This window comes from Lepidochelys kempii, chromosome 5 (genome assembly GCF_965140265.1).
Source record: "Lepidochelys kempii isolate rLepKem1 chromosome 5, rLepKem1.hap2, whole genome shotgun sequence".
NCBI classification, from domain to species: domain Eukaryota; kingdom Metazoa; phylum Chordata; order Testudines; family Cheloniidae; genus Lepidochelys; species Lepidochelys kempii.
Window position 1 is genome coordinate 83761521 of NC_133260.1, and position 21037 is coordinate 83782557.

Below are 21037 nucleotides of genomic sequence, written 5' to 3' on the forward strand. Positions count from 1 at the left end.
CAAACCCAGACTTCCAGCTGCAGAACGTAGGTCCCAGTTGGGTGCCCACTGAAAAATTCAGAATCATTGTGCTGCTGTGCAGGAGGAATTCATGTCCTCCACACAAGGCCCAAGTAAATGAGCTATGCATGGGGAACTACGTGATTGTTGGAGGAGGATGGAATCCTCCTCTCTCCCTGAAGGTAGGGCACCAGGTAATGCTACACACAGCTCTGGCTGCTACTATAATTCATATATAAGTAAGATTTGGAATCTGTTCTGTTCACAGAGCCTATGGCCGTGCCCCTATCATTACCCCATCCACAGCACCCTCCTCTGAAATTCTGTGAAGCCAGCCACTGCTGGATCTTATCTCATGGGTGGGCATGGAGGCATTCCAAATGCTCTTTTTTCCAGGCCATGTTATTTCAATGAAGGAAGAAATTAACTTGGCTACTTTACAATAAAAGATGCTCTGTCTCATAGGCACTAAAAATTCTTCAGAGGATCCCATGGTAGAGACCATATTCCTAAAACCACACAGTCATAGTTAATGTTCCCACTTAGAGAAATGTAAAGTGGAAATATATTGGTTTGGAAGGGTATTAGACTAAGCAATCTTTAAAAGTTACTTGAACCAAACATCCCTACTGGACACTAAGATAGAAGGGGGAGTTGGTATACTTCCACGAGCAAAATATTATGGGCAGTACGGGACTTCATATGGGTACTAAAATCTATTCCTCCTTGGGACAACAAGAGATTCTAAGGAACCACTAGTTCATGAAAATGTACTGTTATGGAAAATCTTCTTTACCATGGCGTGTTTATTGCTGTTGCATCCTATACTTCATATTTTTTCTCTTGATATTTTGATCTTTCCTGGCCCACTGTCCCCTATCCAACTTTTTCTTTCTTTCTTTTTCTTTTTTCTATAACTTGCTACTGCTTGGCTGCTACCAATCACTGCAAGTGGAATGAACCTGGTTTACTGATGAATAGACCAGGTATGTCCACACAGTTCTTTAATTTCTATGGAAAGTTAATAGACAAAGGCAGTACAGCAGGTGTGATGGAGAACTAGTTGTAATATGGTTAAATTAGGATATAGTTTTGCATTATTTTAAATAACACAATATTATTAATCAGAAATTAAATGGAATGGTCGTTGTAGACTCTGGGCTTTTTTTGAATGGTTGATTCCAGTGTCTGGACTCCACCACAGTCCTGAGACCTAACCTAATCAATAAATCACGGAAAAACAGATTTAGAAAACATTTTTTCCCTTTTAAAAATCAATACTTATGCAACCAAACTCAGCAAAAGGAGGATTTTTGCTCCCTGTGTGTCGCAGTGTGTGAAGATGAGGACTCTTGAGGTGACACCCAAAACATTAATATTGACCTATTTGACATGCCTGCCAATAAGCATTTGGCACACAGGAAAGGAGGAATATTATTTATCACAGAAGCCTGGCTCATGTGAACATGGATTGGGCTCAGTGTTGCTTTTTTCAGATGTTCAAGTTGGACCCTGTAGGCAGCAGAATGGAAAAAGAATGAAACTCTTGAAAGGTGCGGTTATTGCTTAACATAAAAATGGAAAGAGAGTAACCAGTGAGTGGAAAATAATCAGTATTTGGTTAAGGACTGTTTGTCACTGGGAAGGAATTCTTAGTAGGAAAATGTCCAATTTTTAATGAAGAGGGAATTAGAGAAATGGTTGGAGGGGAAGTAAAGGAAAGGTGGTTGAACACTATTAAGAACTAGCTGGGTCATAAAACAGAGTATATTTGCTGTGTCTCCCAAATGGTGGCCAGATTACACTTATCCAATTAGGTTCTGTCTACACTGCAACTTTTAACCAAGTTTGTATCCAGTTAGCAGCATGGCTGGCTCCAGATACAGTTTGTTCTCACACACAACATGATTAATGCTCTATTAGTAACCATGGCAGTTAAATATGTACTGTCCTTGCCAGGAGCACAGGCTGGCACATGATTGTCTTATGACACCATTTGGCACACTCTTTTGCAGTGTAGATGGGCCCCCTAACTGTGCCCCTGTACGTCTGGGACTCTTTTGTGATACTCTAACCTTTGCTGAAGCACTATGGAATAGCTGCCCAAAAAAAGTGATCCAAAAAAACTAAACAAAAAGCCATGTAAGTCAGCGGTGATAGGGATGCATAAACACAGCTGACTCATGAATGGTTGTGTTGTAAAGGAAGCTGTTGGTGTGGACACAACTCAAACTATATTTGTTCTAACAGGGTGGAAAGAAAGTGCCACAAACTGGTTAAAAATATAATGATAACTGTAATGTGTTGTGAAGGAGCCTGTTAGTATGGACACAACTCAAACTATATTTGTTCTAACAGGGTGGGAAGAAAGTGCCACAAACTGGTTAGAAATACAGTGATAACTGTAATGTGGACAGGTCTTTACTGGAGTCATCAAGGTCTGGTCTGAAAAAAACACTCCCCTGACTACTGTAGCTATGCTTTTATAACGCCTGGTGTAGATGCAGCTATTTTGATGGAAGAATGCTTCTATTGACATAGCTAACTCCATTCAGTGTTCCGACAATGACATTAAAAACATTTTGTCAGTACACTGTGAGGCTATGCCAACATAGCTATGGTGGTATAGTCTCTGTAGTGTAGACATACCACAAATTTGCATCCTGTGCATAACCAGAGCCAAGATTTGGGTTGGGACTCCTGTGGTTTGAAAGTAGGCCAAATGGAAAATTTAGCCAGTAGGAACTGTGCAAACTGTCTCAGATGGACGTCATGTATATCTTGCACATAGAAATTATAAATCATGATATGAAGCTCCCCAGTCTTGGCTTATGGACTTGACAGCACAGGATGATGACACTTCAGAAAGTTTTCTATGCAAACCTACCAAGCCCCAATATCTCCATTTAACTGTTTAATCTCCAGCATGAACTGGTGTTCATACAGTTATTCTATTGCTATATTTTCTTCTGTATTACTTTGTTCCTCCTTCAGACAGATCTTCAGGGGTGAAATTCTAAAATCTCATTTTAAAATCTGAGAAATAAGATGATCTTATGGTTCAACCACTGTATTGGACTCAGTAGTTCTGGATTCAACACATTTTTAATATTTTTATTTCAGATACAAGTACAGTGTAAATAGAAAGCACTCAGAAAGATGTTCAACAGCAAGAGAGAGAAAAACAGGCAAAAAGACAAGCAAAATCAGTGGAAAGCACTATTAGGATAGACTATTGTGTTGCAGTAACAGTTGCTTTTCAGAGTGATTTAGGATATTAAGAACTTTAAATCTATATTACTCCTGTGTATAAAATTTGGAATTATTCATGTGCATTCAAATAAAGACCTTTTTTTTAATGTTTAGATACCATCTTTTGTATGCTCCCTTTTCTAGACTGCTTTATAACCTTCTGTTCGAGGTGGTATAGATAAAGAAACTTTCCACTGTATAAAAGACTCCCTCCATTTAGCTGTATGATACTGTTCAAGTGCAGTTTATTGAAAATTCTCTTGTATTGTGACATTGTCCATTTTTGTTCATAAAGTCAACTATATATGATCCATAATGTTGGGTATATGTGACCTGGTACAAGAAGGATTACTGCTTTTCTTAATGTGAAGAGCTGGAAATTAATGGGCAGCATCCACTGAATGGCTGTCACCACCCTTGTGACAGGTATCATGTTCTACTCCATACTTGTAGTTGTTAGATCAGTGTAATGAAAGCTCAGCCTTTTCTCCTTGTTCAGATAGAGCCAAATCTACGAGGAGGGGAGTGCCCTATGCACAGTGCTAAGCAGCTCACTTCCCTTTGAATCCATGGGAACTGAGGATGTACAGGAGGCACTTGGCTGCTTGTAAGATCAGGCTGCTAGTGCCATTGCAAGGGCAAAATCCTGTGATGCAGTGAGGCGTTAAAGGCTCTCAGAACGTGGACCTAATGTAAGAATCCAGGGCATTTGGGAATTTTGTTGCAGCCCTGACCCTGTGAGATTCTGAGGCGCTGAGTGCCCTCAGTTCCTATTGACTTTAGTGGGAGCTGAGGGTGTTCAGTACCTCTCAGAATCAAGGTCTTGTAAAGGAGGGAAACAGGACTGACAAATGCAGGAAGACAATTAAGTCCTTTTTTGACTATGTTTCATGGGAGCTCCAGTATTCTACAACAAACACCACGTGTCAGATTTTCCTCTCACAGGAGAAGGGAACAGGAGATCCCCACACTGCTGTGGCAGAAATAAATACTGCAGCATTTCACATACTCTAAGATGCACTCCGAGCTATTTCCTTGATTTTCAGGTGCCCTGTTAAATATTTTTTTATGAAAACATTTTTACAGAAAGAAGACTGGATGGATATCAGGAAACCACAGGGGTGTCCTGTTGTTTATCATAAAAGTGGAAATTCAAAGGAAAATACTGCATAGGATGAACATAATAGAGGATTGCAGTGTAGTTGTAAACTGTGTTGGTCCCAGGATATTGGAGAGACAAGGTAGGTGAGGTAATATCTTTTACTGGACCAACTTCAGTTGGTGACAGAGAGAAGCTTTCCCGAGTTCCCAGTCCTGGTACCCCTACTCTCCTGAGTTGTCCCATTGAAGTCAATGGGATCAGAACAGGATTCCAAGACTGCTAATTCCTGAGGGTGGGGGCCTGCCCCCTGTTACTGATGCCTTCAGTGCCCTGGCCGCTGTGCCAAGGCCGCCAGAGAGGCTGGGTGGGGGTGGCAGGGTGCCTGAGGCTGTGCAGTCATCCCCCGCGGACAGAAGCCTGGAGAACGGACTCCAGGGGCCAAGGCTGCTCCGCTTCCTGGGCTCCTGCGACCTCATTGTACCCACAATGCCTGGCCGCGGGCGCCCGGGGAGCTCTCCCAGCCGAGCACTCGGCGCTGCAGATCGGGCGCCAGGGGGCGCCCCCAGCCGGCTGCCTGCGCTCTCCCGGGCGCACCCGGGCTGCTCTGGCGGCTGTTTGAAAGTGCGGAGGAGGAGCGGGGCTGCGCACGGGGCTGGCGGGCAGCGGCAGCCCGGCCTCCTTTGTCCCCTCCCCTACTCGCCGAGCCGGCAGCGGGTGCAGCAGCCGGGAGCAGAGCGGGTCGGCCTGGGGGGGATCCTTCCCTTCCCGCAGCAGCACCGAGGTCGCCATCTTCGCCTCCCCGTCCCGGCTCCCAGGCAGGGCGACGGAAAATCCCTCCAGCCAGGCGCTGCTCGCGCCGCATCCCTCGCCGCCAGCTCCCTGCCGCGGGCACCCAGCGCCCGTCGCCGCCCGAGAGCCGGGGCAGCCGGGGAGGGGAGTGGGCGCGGCCCCCGCCCGCTCCATGTGATCGCCCGGGCTCAGCAGCCTCCCGCGCTGATCTCATCTCCATCCTCCCCAGCGCTGCGGGCACCCGGCGGGAGACGGAGGTGCCGAGGGGAGGCGAGGGGAAGCCAGACAAAGGAGCCGGCGCTGCTCTAGCGGGAGGTGAGTGACTGGGGGGCTTATGGGGCAGAAGGGGCCTAATTTTCGTGCTTCTCCCCCATTTCTATGTAATCCCCTCCTTCGAAAGCCTCTGGCTTCATGTGCACTGGGAGTGGCCTCTTCCCCTCCCCGGAGAGCAGAAAGACACCCTACCCCACCCCCCACCATCAACCCCCCTGCCCCCCGACCCTGCTGCAGGGATGCAGGCTCGCCCAGCCTCCTACCAGCGAAGAAGGGAGCAGAGCTGGGGCTGGGAGCGCGGGGCTGGCATCCCCATCTGGAAGACTAGTGTGATCTGTAGTGCGGGTGTGTTTGTGGGAAACAAACAGCCATACCTGTGTGGACCCCACTGGGCTACGGTGTAATGCACCAGAGCCCGCAGCTCCGTTTTCGTCCCTGGGAAAGTCCTCTGCTCTCCATTCTGTTGTCACTTCTCTTCCTTCAAAGCCAAAGCAAGGGGAGGGGGAATTCCCACACGCAGGGCAAAAATGAAGGCTCACTGTGCAATAGTTCTCGCAGTGTGAAGCAAGTGGGAGCAGACGGCTAAAAAAACTTGGCAAATGTTTGGTGCTTTTGCATTGCCAGTGCTGTTGTCAGTGGCAGGTCAGGTTTCACAGTGGCATGGACCAAAGGTTTTGGGGAAGAAGCTGAGTCTCTCTGATCCTACACACAGTGCCGTGCCCGCCCCATGCACTTTTTTTTTAGTAGGCTGTAAACCCTGCAATTGGATATTAGTAAGCAAAAAAATCTAGGGCTTTCTCTCCCCTCCTCCCTCCAAGCTAATCAGAACATTACCAGAATTAGAGCCTGCACAGCTTGGCTCTTTCTCATGGAGTTAAAGAGAGCAGGAGAGGAAACTCCAATAGGGATTTAGAGCATAAATGTATTATTATTTTTCTCCCCCCACCCTTATCTACAGTGATTATAAGGCCAGATTTGCTTCCTTTCCACAATGCTGTAGGCTTCACTGTGAGTAAAGTGATGCTCCTACAGCATTTTTAAAAAATTAGCAGTTAATTCCTTGTTCCTTTTTTGTTGAAGTGGCAGGAAGGACAGTTTCATTTGCTCAAAGATTATTAAAAGCTGCTGTTTCTGGGGAAAATATGATAATTGAGAGCATTGAGGGGGACAGGTGATGCCTTTAACAGGTTGTTTAATGCAAGTGCTTCTTGAGCTCAAGGACAAAAGGAGGCTTCTTTTTTTCTTTTTTTTCTTGGCACACAGGGTGTGGTAATGGCACTGTAATGCAGCATTGGTAAGTGAACAGGAGCAGGGCACTGTTGACCGCATATGTGAGGAAAAACATTTGTCAGTTATTGGGTGCTATGGAGTTGTTAATGAGTTCATGGCTGATGTGACAGCTTTTATTTTTAAATAATACAAATTTGAGTAAAATACAAAAATTCACTCTAGGGAAATTACCTGACTCTATCCACAAGCTGTATGTATGAAATCATTGATGAGTTAGCACCAGCATATCAGAATTGTAAGGTAGTGTTGCGTACATTAATTTATCTGTCTTTGAATTTAAACCTGTTAATTTCAAAATTCAGTGTTCATAGTACAAAACATCTAAAAAGTCACCTTTTCAAATAAGTAACAAACTCCTGACATGTTTTTAAGTTTATTTTGTGTGACTAACCATGTGTGAAGAACTTTGGCATAAACTATTGTTTTTCATAGGCTAAGATAATATAACATTCTGAGGTGAGATTTGTGACTTTGACATCCAGCATGAAATAAGTGTCACGCGCATTCTTTAATTCATATTGTTTTGAACCAGAGGCTGACTGCTCTTTGGGTGATTCAGGGTAAATGTTAAAGAAAAATGTTTATTTTTATGTTCAGTGAGTAACAAGATCTTCTAGAGGCAATTAAACCAAAAAACAAACAAACACAAAAACCCCACTGTTGGTGCTGCGATAGCTATGTATAGTTTTTTCTGAAAATAAAAACTTAAAGCTAATTTTTTATTGCTGTCTGACAAAGTTTTACTACTTTATCATAGCTTAATGGTTAACTTGATTTAGTAAATTAAAGATATCTTTCTGTGACACAAAAGCTTATGTAATAGTTTTAAGCTCTCCATTTACCTTCTGAATCCTAACACAAAGGGCCCAATTCTGTTCTGTTTTATATGGGTATGACTTGAGTAATTCCAATGATTGTAATTGTATTATGTTGGATTTACAACGGTTCAAGTGACAGAATTTTGTCCAATGATTAAGTTTGTCTTTCTAGTTATAATTGCCCATATAATACTATCTTGCTCAGCCCATGTTGCTCTGAGTAGGGAAGAGCTGATTTCTGGTGAAATTCTCTTACAGAACATTTTATATTATAAAATACCTTTAGGGATTTCATAGTACTAAAAATTGTTGAAGGTAAGCAAGTCATTTTTGAAATGACACCACTTGCATTGTCAATACACCTGTGCAGCTCTTAGTCTGTTCCTGATCTCTTTCAGTTTCTATTGTCATTTCCCTTTTTGCCAAAAAAGGCAACATTAAAGATTAAGTGTTGAAGAGTGATAAGTCTGGCCCTGATCCTTCAGATACTTATGCAAGTGAATAGTCTCACTGAACTCATTGCTTAGTTCAGTGGGATTTTTCACTTTGCCTAAAGTTGAGCATACATGTAAACATTTGAAGGACTGGGGTGTAAACAATCTGTAGTTTTTCTTTTCTTAGGTGCAGTAAGAAATTTAGAAGCAAAGGTTATATTTTTTTCTTGATAATTAAGATGACTTTATTAGTGGTTAGTGCATTTTCTACAGAAGAGCAGGTTCCTAACTGTGTTCTTCTAGCTCAGGGGTTCTCAAATTGGGATTTGGGACCCTCAGGGGGTCACAAAGTTATTACATGGGGGGTCTCGAGCTGTCAGCCTCCACCCCAAACCCCGCTTTGCCTCCAGCATTTATAATGGTGTTAAATATATTTTAAAGTGTTTTTAATTTATAAGCGGGGGACGGGGTGTTGCACTCAGGGGCTTGCTATGTGAAAGGGGTCACCAGGACAAAAGTTTGAGAACCACGATTCTAGCTTTTCTCTGAGTAGTAATGGAGTCATTCCTACAACAAAGAATTCATTTGTGGTTGTTTTATTTGCTTCAAGAAACTTCATGACATTGTTGATACCAAAGATCTGTAGATCAGGAATTATAAAATTAGCTTTAGCAAGTATTTTTATAACCTGTTGTTGCACTGATTAGTGAAGAATAGAGGAAGCTGTAGAGTCATTACATATAATTTGTTAGTCCATGCCTGAACCTCCTACAGCTTTACGCTATCAAAGTAGAGATAGATAGACTCAGAGTTCTAAATCTACTGGCTATGTTTATATTATATAACAAGAAAAAACAACTTGTCTTGAAGCATGCCGTTAATTCTGACCCCGAGTGCTTGTCAAAGTTCTACAGTAGCTGGCTTTGTAATGATTTGAGGAAAGCTTGCAAAGGGTATGGCTTCTCATTGTAGAAAAAGGCGACAGGAGCCTTTTCAACATCTTGTCTTGGTTCCTGTTGTCCAAAATAATAAGTTGATTGATTTTAGCAGGGGAAAGTGAAAAAATAGTCCAAAGGGGAAAACTGCAGCAGAGTGTTCTAAGTGCCTTTTTTTTTTTTAATTAAATATTTCGTGGTGGGGTTGTCGGGGTCTTTTGCTGTCAGAACAGGCAGTGTAATGATAGATCCTGAGTAATATAGTGGTGACGAGAAACTATCTAATGTCACTTGGGGGCTTTACAGGAGTAAGAAATGCTTGGCACATTCTTTTTCAGCAAGAACTGTATTTGACACTAACACTATTAAGTCTTTAGTGGGGAAAACTAGATTGTGATGAAGAAACGTTAACCACCAGTCACTGTCAAAATTAATTGTATGTCCACTAGAGTGAAGTTATGATCCAGTGTGCTGCCAGGGAACATGGCTGACTTTTTAGAATTCTGTGTATGCTTCTGTTGTCCGTAGCTTTTGGCTGGTTCACACACATTTTTTTTCTAGTTTTTGTTTGTTTTTTTACTAGAATTCTAAGTCAAATATAATTCAGCTTTAGGTTCCCCCTGGTAACTATTAGATCAATAATACAGTTTCTATTCTATTCTATTCTATTCTATTCTCTGATGTAATTTTTTCCCTGGAAGAATGAGTTTAAAAACTTCTCCATTTAAAACAAGATTTACATTGACATTATTGCTTTGGTTCATTAAATGTGATTTAATCCATCAACCCTGCAAATGAGGCATGAAGTTTATATGGTTGATGCACATCTATTAATTTATACCAAGTTCTGAAAAGTTATCACTGACATAAAACTGCTCTCTGGACGTATCTGTAATTGCTTGATATTACATGCAAATCTCTCTGTTATTCAGCCCTTAAGTTTCATTTTTGGGTGAATTAGAGCCATCATAGTGTGGCCAGCGTTATGCACTTTCCTGCACAGCTCTGACAAATGCCTGTCTTGATGATTTTTTTTTTTTTTTTGGTAGTAGTAGTTTGTGTGTGCAAATATTCCCCTGATCTCCAGTTGATATGGTGAAGCTCATGTTCTATATGACTCAAATTGGACTGAATTTGGTGGTCTCATATTTATCTTCAAGTGATCCTTTGACCACATCACAAAATCAACCATGGAACTTCTTATCATACTTGACAGCTCAAGTTCAGGAATCCAATAGCAGATTAGGTTTGCAATTCAGTGGCCCATGGAGAATGTTAGTGCAACACATACTTGCACAAGGTCTGGTTCAAACTAGAACTACTAGATTCACTACTGGTTCAAACTAGAACTACATAAGCACATATCTGGATGGCGTGGTAAGCTAATGATCTGTGGTCACCTTCTTAGCTCTGCATATCTATTTCTCTCTTTAAACATCTTTGGTTTTCAGCAGGCGATCAGGTATTATGGGGAAGAGGACCATGTGTAGGTCAACATGGCCCTTTTTTCAGGGTTTGCTAGTGCCTCATCTCATCACATTCATATCAAATACTTGCTGACACTTCTCTTTTGGTAACTTTTCATGACTCTCCCATTTCTCTTCATGGTGCTCTGTTTTCTTCTCTTAATAAAATAAATGTTTAACTCAAAACAACTAAGTGATCTTAAAAAAATTAAGAGCTCTGTCATTGATGTGATAATGTTAGGGTTCCTTTGATACTTTCTAAATGAAGGTTTCTCTGACTTCATGTTAATAAATGTAGTGGACGTTGTAGAAACTTGATGCCGACTTTCCTGATAAGTACTCTGACTACCACCTATGCCTTTAGAACAATGTGTGAGTTTTAAATCAGAATGCTTGTGCTTCACAATTCTGAAGGCTTGTTTGGAAGAGTTAATATGAGCCCTTCTCTGTTAGTTCAGTCCTCTTAATATCACAGACATCTTGCTTCCTGACAGTCTCTGAAGTGCCCTAAGGCTAATGCTAGCAGCATCGTATACACTTCAAATATGCCATCTTTGGCAGTGCCACAGACAGTTTTTTTTGCCTGTAAATACTGGATTAGCCTGTAAAAAGCAATCATGGAGAAGCTTCTTAGAAATGAATTAAGTAAACACATCAGCTGTGATGGAGAACAAGAAGGTATTCTCCCCACCACCTGCTTTCCTCTTCCCATACACTTCATTCTTTGAGGATGTAAAAATCTTCCCGCTGTAATTGGTTTTTTAGAGGTCAGTGTTGGTGAAAATGGATCTGTGGAGTCTTTTTTTTGTCACACTGGTGAAGCATCGGTCAGTCTTCAAGCAGTGATGCTTACTGCTAAATCTTTTTTTTTTTTTTTTTTTTCAGAGCTTGCTGTCTGAGCAGAAAGCCATCCTGAATGTTCTGTGTCTCAGATCAACCTCCAGCTTAGTTTAATTTTCACCTGTGTGACTCGCCATTCTAGAACCTATGCACCCAAAAGCATATAGGAATGTAACCTAATAGGAGGAATGGTGACTCTTGAGGTCACCTGTAGACTATTTTAGGGATACAATGTCTAGCACAGAAGTTAAACATAGCACATCTTATTTTGGAAGCCTTTGCCTCTGAAAAGTGTATAATTCAAAAACTGAAATACAACAATCTTACCATTCTTCTGGCAGATCTGATATTTTGCTTCTGCATGTGATTCTGACAAAATTATGTACTGATTTAGATTTTTAATAAAGACCACATGCAAATTGTTGCCACAGTACAAAAAACAAGCACAAATATGAGACCAAAATTGATTAGCTTTTCTGGCGATAACAGTGGTACGTGGTTATTCAAATTATGAAATACCTTCGTTTTTTTAAAAAGAGAAGAACCAAAATCAGATCAGAGTAATATTACAGTTTTGGTCCTTGAGTCTTTATGAGCTTCACACATGCTTTTGTGCTACAGTCTGTGGTTACTTCTAAGCTGAGAGGGCTCTACCAAACCTTTAGGACACTTCACTAGTTATCTCCTTAAAAATATATCCAGGCACCATGGCAACAATTGGATTTGGATTCCCAGAGGTGAAAGCACAATAATTAATATACTAAGTGATCTAGTCCCCTAAATATTTGTCAGTTAAATCAGTCTATTGCTAGTCTTTACATGTGTCAGCTGTGATTTAAAAAAGCTGGAATTCTCCTCCCCCACACCCCAAATATATACTTTGGTCTTTGAGGATGTAAAAACTTGCCAGCTGTAAGTGGCTTTCTGAAGTATAGTGGTTCTGAAAATGGATCTGTAGAGTTTGTTTTTTGTCACAGTAGAGTAAAACATTCATCTTCAAGCAGTGATGCTTATGGCTAGCCATGAACCAGTCAAAATCTTCTCAAAGTTTCTCAGGGGATTTTAACCAGCTAAAAGCACTTGTCTGCATCATGCACAACTGCTTGGTGTCTTTCTTCCTTGGGTGAGCAGCGAGGGCATTAAGCAGGGGGAGAGATTGGGGAAATAAAGACCTTGGATACAAAATGGAAGCAGGATAGCCATAATCAGGTAACTGCACCCACTATATTAAAGCTTATGTTAACTGTATCTCTCTTCACTCTGTTCTGTGTTACTGTTTTCACATTCCTTACTGCAATTATAACTGCTGGAGAGTAAGGACTGATAAATTGGAAGTGTGTCCCATGAGAGGGTTTATTTTTGGGGCTTGAAGTATATTTGTTGCTAGCGTAGAGGTTGATACTCCAACAGGAGTAGAAGTATTCAGTTAATTAGCCACCCTTCATGGAGGCACAATTAAATGAGTGCTGACGTACTTGGAGCATTTTACTTTATCTTCCTCTGTACAGTTGGCAGAGTAACAGAGGTATTTGGTTATGCATAAGGGTCCATCCACATGTTTCCCTCTAGTAAGATTAGAGCCCTAATTAGTGATCTACCTTCTGAAAAAATTACTACAATATATTAACTTCCTTTTATTATTCCATATTGTTTTATTGGTAACAGAATTCCCAGTCCCTGTCCCAAATTTTCCTAGCATTCATTGATCAGTAATTCATATCTGTTTTCTTTTTGGCATTTTGTGATTATGACATATCCCCAAGGATACCACTTGCTATAGAGTGCTACTAGGAGAAGGCAAGATGAAATCACCCAGGTTGGCTGAGGTAGCTAGATAGTGGTACAATACTAGGGCTCTGCTTGGATTCAAACTTACATTACAAATATAATAATAACATAATAATTTAATAAAAAACCCTAATAGGGAACCAGAAAGCAGATGTGAAAATCAGAAGCCCAGAGAACACTGAGAAAGAGGAAATTCTTTCTCTAGGCCTTAGTATACCTTTAATATAGATTTTGAACGTTCTTTGCAATATTCAAAATACTCTTTATTTTAGATTTAGATTTAAGGTGATCAGTGAATGGTTCATACATTGGCTAATATATGGCCCACTTCCTTTTAATACTGAAATGTAGACTGTAGAGATTACAGGTCTCAGCATCCAGTGCTTCCTCTTTATTCAAACATCCTCCTGCTGCTGCCTGCTCTAGCTATTGATTTTGGCTGTCTGGCTACTGTCAAGTTGCCAATGTGGTCCTTGGTTGGGCAATTTTGTCCTCCTACTCCTTATGGTTTAAGCTGTATCTGAGCTGAAATGGAAATAAATATTAAATGTTTGCTCAGACTAATTGTGTATAGTGATGTTCTTGCACTGTAGAAGAATTATTGTCTGAAAAATACTGATTCATTCTTATGATAATATTTGGAAAAAACTTCATATAAGCAATTTGCGTTGAGGCTTCTCATATCTTAAGATGAAACCTAATGATAATTATATCTAATTATCTCTCTTCCCAGCCAAGTACTTGTAGTAGTTTAAAAAGCAAGTAGGGATAACATTTCTAGTTATCTAGTAACTGTTTAGATCAGAACAAAGAACCATTTGTTCCATGTGTGTCTAAAACAGGGTCCAAAGACAGAAAGCAATTTGTGTATTGAATAACTGATTAGCACATACTGCACCTTCATTTGCTAAGCATTTCAGTGTTTTATATTTTTTTAACAAGGCATTGCTTGAAGAAATATTTACACTTTTTAAAATGGTTCTCAGCTTGCATTTGCTTTGAACTTTACAGAAAGCAAGCACTATATCCATAACAAGTCAAATCTGTAAACTGTATGAAGCCTTTAACAAAGCAGAAAATGTGGTGTCACAAAAATCTTAATTGCCCACTTTCAGAGGTAAGAGTGTTGTACTATATTTTGAATGAAATCAGCAATTTCTGACCAAGCTAGCTATAGTTACCTCAGAAACTGTTAGACCTTCCTGTGTTTTAATTTATAGACTTGCCTTTTTGTGCATGTTGTTTTATCAAAATAATTCTTTCCTTTCTCTTTTGCTTGGCTTTGATGTTTGATGTCACTTTTCTAGTAAGTGCTCTCCCCCCTCCCCCCCACCCGGCTTGTTTTTGACACCAGGTTTTGGGGCAGATTAAGTCTTGCACAATGGCAGAGGGAAAACGCAGTGTTTCACTTAGTAGTTCATCTGAGATGATTTGAGGACAACACTTGAGATACTGACCTGTAACTGACCAAAATGTAGATTCAAATACTGTACATATTTGGTGAAATTACATATAGCTAAATGTTTTTAAACAATCATATTTAGCTCTGATATTTCCTGCAAACACTGTTCAGTGTATAATACTCAAGTATACATTAATGTATGTATGTGGTGTCTTGATATCAGTATTGCTTATTACTGGATACAGACAACAACATTTATGTTTCTGTTAGGGTGTGGTTCCAGTAAGACACCATAAACATTGGAGAGGTCTGTGGAGTGGTAGAAGAATCTATAGGTCAGTAACTGTAGTCACTATTTAAATTTTATTTTTTTAATTACATTTTAAGACAGAGTGTTCAGGCGATGCCCTCCTTCTCTGAATCTGCATCAAGGTGGATTTGATTTAAAAATCATGATTTAAATCACTAGTCAGGAAGACTCAATTTAATCATGGATTTCTACATAAAAGTGCATTCTTCTTGGTTGTTATAACCTTAATACATATTCTTCACAACTCAGAGATGGATGTAGGTTTCATTTTTAGAAGGCACACACTATACATTTTTTAAAGTGATTTATTTTGAAAACTTTTCCGATTAGTTTTACAGCTATATCAGAAAATGAATGATTGGTTATTTCATTTACCAAAGGTAATTGTTGAAGCAGCTATTTATGAAGTCACTGGGAGGTGAACTATCTCCAATTCAACAGGTTAATCATTAATATTTGGGGGATTTTCTTGCCAAGCTGTATTAGGAGTAGAACATCACCAGGCAGACATTTACATTGTTTTATTTAACGAAAACAACAACGTTATGTAGTCTGGATTTTTTTTCTTCATCAGCAAACATAATATTTTAACAAAAGAAGCATATGAATTTTTGAATTTAGTTAAACATTCAAGATTTTTAAAATAAGGTTTGTTTTTGTTAAAATTGTTTTTAACTAAAATAGCTAAATGAAATATTTAAAAAAACCCACAAAATTTAATCGACTATGTCAGCCAGGTCAACATGAGAAACTTAAAATATTGGCTTCTGCAGCTAACTCAGTTGTCTTCACCTTCATTTTCCTGTTTGTTCATAATCTGGAAAAGAAAAACAAGCTTTCCTGCTTTTTCAGGTCCCAAATGATTTCTCAATTTGGAATGATTTAGTTCAAAGGAAGAAAATATTCTTTCTACACCAGCAGAAGAAGCTACTGCTGTTAAAAGTGAGATTATCACTTCAGCAGTCTCTGAATCCAAGTGCTTAAGTGACTTCCACCAGGTCACTGGTGTGACTTTCTTTAAAACATTGTCAGCAAACATATATTTCTTGAATGGTTCACCCTTAGCTCTGAAGTTTATTATAGTTGGCATTATGGAGGAATGATTGCTGGATGTCCATGTCATAGCCAACTCCTCTTCTTCAGCAGTTATGGTTTGACCCTGGTACCGAGTATTGAGAATATCTGCAAGAAAATGAGCTGGAGATAGTGCTTGTCCCATTTGTTTTTTTAATGCTTGTCATTTAATTCTATAATTGCATATTTTTCTTTTTAAGATCTCACTCAGTTCCTTCCAAATTTCAACAGCGTCATCAATAAAGTAGCTATTTCCCAGCATTTTGTTTAAGGCTACAGAAATAGGTTTCAGAATACTCAGCACGTGTTTAACATTTCTCTTAAGCCCAATGTTGAGCACTTTGGCTGTGACAGTGCCATCTATTTGTTCACAATTTTGTTCACAAACTGTCATCAGATTAGGCCACTTCTTCAGTCCACTACTGAGTTCCATTGCATGTCTTGTGGGAGAGTTAGCTTGGTTCCTCCCACTTTTTTTTCAGAGCAGCTGCTGCAAAGTGGTTGTTATGGAAGTATTTTGCAATTTCAACAACATTAGCCTTTATTTCTGGAACACTGACATCTTTGGCTAGGAGGTGCATTAAACAAGCACTGCAACCATATGTTGTTAGCTTGGGACTCTCTTCTGAATAATTTCTTCTCATCTTGAATACATTTGCAGCATGGTCTATGACCAAGCTGTGTAGTAGACATTTGAATTTTTTTTCACAGTTTGTCATAGCTTCTGCTGCTACTTCTTGTAAGTATTCTGCTGTGTGTGCATTTCCTGATGTATCAATTGTTTCTGTAAGGAAGACATTCCCTTCTTCTGTTGTCACACAAGCACATACAACAGGATCATTGTGGACATTGCTCCACCCATCAAGACTCAGGTTAACAATTTTACCTTCTAGACCTTTTGCACACTGCTCAATTTCTCTTTCATACACTTTATCCAGCAATTTGCCTGCAACATCTGCTTTGTTGGGTGGACTGTATCCTGGTCTTCGTGACTGAACCATGTTAATGAAGTGTGGGTTCTCAATATACGGAAAGGAGAGTTTGTTGCATAAACAAACCAGGCAATTTTTTCATCAATTACCTCTTTTTGTAATCTGGTGGTTCTAAACACAAACTTATCTTTGGATGTTTCTGGCTGATGGAGATTTTTTTTTCTTTTTGCTACAGGTGATATACTGTGGCTATGTGGCATACATGATGTGACTGAAACACTATCATTGGCAGATAACTCTGAAACTATAGAAAATGATGATGATCTTGAAGCTGGATAATCTTCAGAATCCTATATGTTGAGGATGAATTCTCCTAAACAATTAAGTCAGTGCAGTTATTTAATTATTATTACCATACTTCTCATTTAGTATTACTCCATTGCATTCACTGACACTCAGTACTACTTTAAACGTGAAATTGTAAAAGGAAGATCTGCCTATTTCAGCTGTTTATTTTTTATCACAACTGCACCTAAAATGAGGGTACCATAGAGTAACAACTATATTTTTTGCTCAAACAAGAGAATTCAATAATAGTCCAGAAGGAAGACAGGCAGTCCTTAAGAAAAAAGTATGAAATAAAGTTTACCAACATGAAGATCCTGCATGTTCAGACATGTTCCTTTGATCATCTTCAACATAGCTTCCTCCTGAGAAGGGACACTTCTCATGATGTTTTTTCATTTAGGCAACCAGGCCTTGCATTTCTTTGTTGCACTGTTTTTATTGTGCACGCAAGCCTGTCTTACCCACTGGTAGAGGAACTTCATTAAAATATTCCTAAACTGGGTCTCTCTTACGGTCTGCTGCCATTATAGGTTTTTAACTTCTAATGAAAGAATGGTAAGGTAGCTCTCAAATCAATGAAGGCTACACTCAGAAAGACTTCAAGACTTCTGAAATATGCTGCTCAAGCAGTTTCTCTTTTGTTTCTACTGCCTGTCCCTCCCTTCTCACATTTATCTCGAGACTTCTTCTCCTTATCCAAATCTATTCCGCCCCCAACAATCTTCTATTCATTGAACTTTTTGAAACTTTGCACTTTTAGAGAGAGGTAAGGGATTGACTCTGTGTACACAAATCTGCAGAGGGACAATAGGGTTGAGATCTGTTATTTCTCACCTCTATATATTTATTTATTTGAAAACATTTTTGCTGTTAACAAGCATGTTATCTCTGGACCCACAAATCCACAGTTTGAGAACTGCAAAACTAAGCATGGTATCTTCTAGACTGAGCACTGAGTCCCATTGGGTAGCTACAAAGATTAATCTAAATCTATACAGAAGCCCCTGGAACCCCATAAGATTGGGTCCCTAATCCATGAACTATTGGAATTCATTGACAAAATGTTTCTTAAACATTACATGAATATATTGTCTCATACTATAGACTTAGAATTTATAATCTCTATTCCATGAAGAGATATCTTTGAGCTATAATGCATCTTAATTAGGTTTTTTCCTCAAAAAGCATTTTATCAAAAAAATCCTATTTAAATAAAAAAATCTGATTTAAATCAAAAACCGATTTTTTTTTTATTTTTTTAAATTGATTTTTATCCACCCTGATCTGCATGTGGCATGGACTTTTTCAGTAGTACAAGCAGGGCCTGCTATATTTCATCAGTTTCCTTTATTTCAATATTAAAATATTATTATGGCCTTACTCTGTTTATAGAGATAAAACTCGGTTGCCCCTGGCTTCCTTAACGTGATTGTCATTTGCTACAAGACAGAAGTAAAACAGCTGTCTTGTAGCAGGTAAAGCTTCTTAATATTAGGGCAAGTTAGTGGATTTAAGCCTGCATTGAGATGGATTTGGAGGGGTTGTAGGCCAGTACCACTGCTTAATTTTATTGGCTGTAGGGTGGGCTCACCAGGCCCTGGTTCACAGTTGTGCCATTGGACCTGACTACTGAACAAGAATGCTAAGAAATTAGGACTCCGAGAAAACTCTATACCCCTCACACCTATCCTCCTGAACATGCAAGCACAATCTTGTCTTAGTATCTAAGATTTCAGTGCACAGTTTTTCTTCCATAGTCCTTCCCCACCAACTGCCATTGACTTAAACTCACAGCTCACATCCTTAAGTACCTCTGGTGAAATCCTAGCCAAATTGAAGTTGATGGCAAATTCCCATTGACTTCAGCCCTTAATTCTAACTTCATTGGGACAATGCACATGCATAAAGTTAAACATATGTAAATGTTTGCAAGATGCAGAGCCTTATTTGATGCAATGTTCTTAGCACTGACCGATAAGAGAAAATGTGGAGTATTATACACAGGCAGATTCATGGTCTATACTCTATGCCAGGGTGGATGGATATTCTAGATCCTTCCCTTCCCCTCCCCCACCTTCTACTTGTTACCATGGCATGGCATGGCATGACAGTTTTAGTAAGGTATGAAACAGTTCACTTGCCTGCTTTAGGTGGTCCAAAACGGTATCCTTCATGTGATGTGACTTCACGTGTATGGTGCATGTGAGGTCATGCTGTGTGGTCCTCAGGGGGCCAGATAGAATTGTCCTGCAAGTCAGATCTGGCCTTCAGATCACCAGGAGGACAATGCACAGCCAGTCAGGCGTTGCATACATAGCTGGCAGGCCACTGGCTTGTTGTCTATCTTTATTTCCGGCAAAGTACAAAATGCAGAGGAAGAATGTTCCATGGAACTCGCAACCTAGACAGACAACTTACAATTTAAACAAATGTATTTGTCTGGTTAAAGACTGTGCCAACAAAGCAACACATTCAGACGATTAGATAGCCTTGTTGTTTTGGCGTTGAGCAAAGTAATATTATTTGGAAGTTCCAATAATTGTGTAACTGGAAAGGTGGGGTAGAGGATTGCTTATGCTCAGGTAGGTCAAATTTAAGATATTTTAATCAGTGTGTTCTGTCCTAGGACAATATTTATCAAATGTTTGTGACTCATATTGTGTCTTTAAATGTAACCTAATTTGTATTCACATCTAGCCAAAGATACTAAGGGCATTTTAGATACAGTGCTGCTCCAAAATTCCAGGCAACAAATGTTGTACATCACCATGGTAATGTTTGTGTGGGAAGCGGAGTTTATTATATTACATGTGTTCACTGCCACTAGGAACTGTCAGTTCTTTGAAGTATGTGGCTCTTTGGGCTTAATTAATAATATGATGCAGCCAATGCTGCTAATGGCCTACAAAAACCAAACCTCTGTATCTGATTTATTGTGACCTGGCAGCTAATCTGCTCACAAAATCAAAGAGATGAGAGTATTGGTTGGTATTTTTCCTTATTTGGACAATGGCATATCAAAACTTAGTGAGACTGGTAAACAAAAGTCTTGTGTTTACTGCAGCTCTAAGAACAGCGTAGAGAGGTCTAAGACACCTTGGCATAGAAAAGGATGTCTTTAAAACTGGAGCTGCATATTAAAAAGGCTACAGTTGTAGTAGCAGCTCATCATCTGTTGAAATCCTGCCAGGTCACACCCTGAAATGTTTTAGATTTTTGCTTTGTAGGTATGTCGAGAAACTTTATGCGCACTATCATTGCATTGAATATGGAATGAGTCCTGAATCACCAGTTCGATTCTATCTCTTCCCCCCCCACCACCGTTTTTGTTCTCCAGTTTCTAGCAATGGTGAATGTTTTACCCACTATATCATCTACCTATGTTGCTGACATCAGCTTGTCTCTATTAGTATTCCACGAGTGAGAAATTTTAAGGGGGGATTGAGGGTGGGAAGGAGCCTTAAGAACCTTGCTGTTGAACCAAGTGGAAAAACTTCTCTTCATTTAGTGAATACTGTGTGTGTCAGTGAAAGCAGAATGTGTGTCATGTTTTTAAAATAATAAAAATTAATCTGAAACCCCAAAATGAGTCTAAGAAATAATTGCAGTTTAATATTAAAAGTAGCTTATCTTTTTGTAGAGATTGGGCTAGCCTTTCATTCTGGTTCAAATCCAGACTATATACTACTGACAAATCTGGATAATTTTTGTGTGTGTTAAGTGTCAGTCTTCGCTCTTAAGGTTCTGAATTTGGTATCTGTCAAACTTGCACATCAAATTTTCTGGAAGTTGTTTTATTAGCTGCAGAGCCATTTGAGCAACAGTATGCATTAAACTCACAGTTTGGTGCGTTTTTGGTAGAGGTTTTCCATTTGTTTTAGTTGCTTGCAGTGCATCATGTTGTTAAAATGGTTTTCCTTCATTTGAAAAAAAAAATGGAGCTCAGGTATGCATCCGATGAAGTGAGCTGTAGCTCACGAAAGC

General features: G+C 39.6%; 1 protein-coding gene across 1 annotated transcript in view; it reads left to right on the plus strand.

Annotated features, from left to right (window-relative positions):
- The first annotated feature begins 4930 nt into the window (after window positions 1–4930).
- The window catches only part of CDC42SE2 (CDC42 small effector 2), a 117465-nt gene continuing 101358 nt past the window's right edge, over window positions 4931–21037 (plus strand). Inside the window, exon 1 of the mRNA XM_073344880.1 lies at window positions 4931–5458. The gene's annotated coding sequence lies outside the window, so the exon portion shown is untranslated. The remainder of the gene's footprint in view (window positions 5459–21037) is intronic.